Raw genomic sequence first — 4,473 nt, forward strand, 5'->3', positions numbered from 1 at the left:
TCTGAGTAGAGGCGTGTTCAAGGCAGAGGAAAGAGTGTTGTTTTTGGTTTAAACTCGGCAAACCGCTTTCTGACATCGACCAGTAGCAAATCGAGGCACTTAAAGGAGGCGGGTCAACCAGCGCTTGGAGAAACCGTGTTAGCACAGGCTGTTGGTCAGACTAAAGTCTCGCAGAGCCTTTGAAAGTCGATGGTAATCAGGCTAATTGTAGCTATAAATTCAGAAATATAAAACAGATGCGCGTATTTGCTATGAACAAACTAACATAATTGTGTATACGCATGATTTACAGATGAGAGTTAATTTAGGAATTATGCTTTTAAATTAAGAACACAGCATTTAATAACATGCTTAACAGTGTGTAGTAAAAGACACTCTTGGGTAACACTTTACATTACGGCTCACTAATAAGGTGGTAATTGTATGGTAATTTCTATGGTAACAATCCCTTGTTAGAATAGAATTTAGAATATACCCAGGGGGCAAAGGGGGTTTTACAGACATGGGCTGCTGTAAAAGGTTGTCATGCAAAAATAAAATCTAGGATGTCCCAGGATCACAACCTGGGTGGCCAACCCGGTCAATAAGCTGCTGTTTGTGTGTTATCGCCCTTTTTATGCCCCATTATAAGTCTATGGACGAATATATTATGGGGTGAATAGGGTAAAAATTTTAACAAATAGATATCCCTACAAAAATTCCTCAGATGATTATTTACATTAAGGCAATACTTTTTTGTATCGCAAGTTTTTTTTTAAATATCATGTACAAGTATGTAAATGAGGCATCATACACTTAAATGTACGCAATAGCCAAATTATCAATGTTTGGCCTGTACCTTATGGGTAAATACAGTAGGAAACAGCCTAGGCTGAGCCTAACCTATATATTTTCTAGGATCTTACACCCTGTAGATATGATTTAATATGTGCTATGACGAGTCTCACCTTCTTCCACAATATTGGACAATGCATCTCTCTATAGTATTTGCATTGTATTGTAATGCATTGATTCTCAATGAACACCCATGTAGCTTTAGGTTAGTGTAACCCAAAATTGTCCCGTGTTGACATTAATTTTTATATTCAGCATAGCCAGATCTTTCACAAAAAGTTTGTTGGGTTGATAGAGGTGCACTTTAAGCCCCCCAAGTCCAAGGCTATAAATGTATGCACATTTTGCATATTACATTAGATAATGGTTCATCTACATGAATGTATAAAGTATTTCAGAAAACTTGCAATACAAAAAAGTATTATCTTACAGTGAGTAATCATCTGAGGAATTTTTGTGGGAATATCTATTTGTTAAAATTTTTACCCTATTCACCCCATAATATATTCGTCCATAGACTTATAATGGGGCATAAAGAGGGTGATAAAACACAAACAGCAGCTTATTGACCGGGTTGGCCACCCAGGTTGTGATCCTGGGACACCCTAGATTTTATTTTTGTATGACAACCTTTTACAGCAGCCCATGTCTGATTTCCCTAAAATAGGGGGTTTTGCCCCCTGGGTAATATATACTTTTTTGATCCCGTGAGGGAAATTCAGTTCTCTGCATTTAACCCAATTTAACCGAATTAGTGAACACACAGCACACAGTGAACACACAGTGAGGTGAATTACACAACCCAGAGCAGTGAGCTGCCTGCCCAACCAGCGGCGCTCGGGGAGCAGTGAGGGGTTAGGTGCCTTGCTCAAGGGCACTTCAGCCGTGGTGGACTGGTCGGGGATCGAACCGGCAACCCTCCGGTTACAAGCCCGATGCGCTAACCAGTAACCATGTTACCATAGAAATTCAAATTAAATTTGGATATTTTTGGCAATGTTGAACTTTGTGGCACGCACAGGTCTTTTGTGCTAAGCCCTGTGCCAACCACAGCAAAAATATTGGGAATATTTCATTTTAAGTATAATAAAATGGTAATTATTTGAAACTTTACTTATTGTTTTTGTTTAATTACATGACAAACAAGGAGGTAATTTCCAGGAAAATACACAGCATCAGGGCCGTAAAATACATTATCACTTATTTCCACCCAATTACTTAGTTATTAGCCTACTAAGAAAGAGACAAACCAAGTCATTGTCGTAGTAAGCTGGTAAAGAAGACATTATGTGCCTGTAACTAAACTGAAACATTTGATATCAATTTGACATCAATATGACATCGAACATTGATGTCAAAATTACGTCACGAAATAGGTCTAGAATGAAAGTCATATTGACGTCAATGTACTGATGTCAATTTGATGTCAAGATTTTGACCTCTGCTGATGTCATTTTGATGTTATTTTGATGTCATGTTTTGTCGGGATTTGATGTCAATTCAACATGTATTTGATGTCATGATGGTTGATTATGTTTTGATGCTATTTTGATATCATTCAATATCAGGCTTTGATGTCAATTCAACATTTATTTGACATCAAGATGTCATTCAAGTTTTGTTGGCATTTGATGTCAATTCAACATTTATTTGATGTCAAGATGTCATGATGTTGATGCATAGGAAGTAGGGCCGGGACTTTAGCGCGTTAATTACGATTAATTAATTACACAAACATTAATGCGTTAAAAAAATTGACGCATTTTAATCGTATGCCTATTTATTTTTGCACCGCGGAACGTTTCTCACTGGATGAGTTTCAGACGGACCGATTATACTGGAGCACCAAGTAGTTCGGTTCAGACTGTAAGGTTCAGACAAAACAAACCACAGTGGCACAGTGAACATGAACAAAGAAGCTGATGTGACCGCGTTGGTTGGCCCCGTGGATGGGAAATGTTGTTACAAAAAACGAACGGATGGAAGCGCAGATAAGAGCATGGTTGTGTGCAACCTATGCAACAAGGACGTATCACCACAGGTATCACCTCAGTGCAAAACATAAAGCAGCTAGCTGCTAGCGTGGACAAAGTATTGTGATACTCCAGTCCAGACACTTGAGGGAAACCTCTGAGCTTTATTTATTATTAAATAGCAACCGAGTTGCTGTTACAGCCACAACTCACGCAAATAACAGTAATCCACCGCACCTAATTCCATGTCCAACTTTCATAGACCTAAAAGAAACTTCACACTCAGAACCGCATACAAGCACACACGCACACACGTAAACTCCGCCCCCCAGTTCCCCTTAAAGGGACACAACAATTTCATGAACTCAACTCAAGGTAACAGGTGACACAATTAACAGGATATCACAGTATTATAGTTTACAGAAGGTCTACCTATCTATAGGCTACATGAATTTCTGAAAATGTACTATTTGTAAATATGGTATTGCTACACTTTATGGCAAAAATTGCACTGGTCTGTTGGACTTATTAATAAACAATATTTTTGTTGCTTAAGCTTAGGCCTATGTATTCAGTCATTATCCAATAGTAGGCTATACTAAAAATCCATGTGAAAAAAAAATACTTCTCACTGTTCTCAGGTCATATATTTATATACAATTAAAATGCGATTAATTTCGATTAATTAATTACAAAGCCTCTAATTAATTAGATAAATTTTTTTAATCGAGTCCCAGCCCTAATAGGAAGACAATGTTTTAATGCTATTTTGCTATCATTCAATATCAAGCTTCGCTGTCAATTCAACATAAATCCGAAATCAAACATTAATGACAAAAGTATGAACATTTATTGACAAATTTTGATATAATTTCAATGTCAAGAATCACTCAGGACAGGATGAGAAAGCGTAGACCCCCAAACCAGACTGGAGCCACTTGTGAATAACCTGTAACGCAGATACATAAATGTACATTTCATTAGAGAGCTTTTGAGGTAGAGGGTAGGTTTTATTACAGCAGACAAAGGCATTTAAGCATGTTGACATTTACCTTCACTTCGTCCTGAACTAGTAACACCAGTTACAGAGGCATATGGTTATTTTTATTATTGATGTTTAGACCAAAAGTCAAATAAATCAAATGTAAAACTGTATAGCTTACTTCACTTGGGTGGCAGGACAGGATGAGAAAGCGTAGACCCCCAAACCAGACTGGAGCCACTTGTGAATAACCTGTAACGCAGATACATAAATGTACATTTCATTAGAGAGCTTTTGAGGTAGAGGGTAGGTTTTATTACGGCAGACAAAGGCATTTAAGCATGTTGACATTTACCTTCACTTCGTCCTGAACTAGTAACACCAGTTACAGAGGCATATGGTTATTTTTATTATTAATGTTTAGACCAAAAGTCAAATAAATCAAATGTAAAACTGTATAGCTTACTTCACTTGGGTGGCAGGACAGGATGAGAAAGCGTAGACCCCCAAACCAGACTGGAGCCACTTGTGAATAACCTGTAACGCAGATACATAAATGTACATTTCATTAGAGAGCTTTTGAGGTAGAGGGTAGGTTTTATTACGGCAGACAAAGGCATTTAAGCATGTTGACATTTACCTTCACTTCGTCCTGAACTAGTAACACCAGTTACAGAGGCATAT

The 4,473-nt window shown here is 37.7% G+C and overlaps 1 long non-coding RNA gene across 1 annotated transcript; it reads right to left on the reverse strand.

Annotated features, from left to right (window-relative positions):
* Positions 1-3,634: 3,634 nt before the first annotated feature.
* Positions 3,635-4,003, reverse strand: LOC134073765 (uncharacterized). Its single transcript, XR_009937281.1, has 2 exons — positions 3,971-4,003; positions 3,635-3,756 (listed from the first exon to the last, which is right to left on the reverse strand). It is a non-coding gene; the product is annotated as an uncharacterized LOC134073765 (long non-coding RNA).
* Positions 4,004-4,473: the final 470 nt, after the last annotated feature.

The sequence above is a fragment of the Sardina pilchardus genome, chromosome 1 (genome assembly GCF_963854185.1).
Source record: "Sardina pilchardus chromosome 1, fSarPil1.1, whole genome shotgun sequence".
Lineage (NCBI taxonomy): Eukaryota > Metazoa > Chordata > Actinopteri > Clupeiformes > Clupeidae > Sardina > Sardina pilchardus.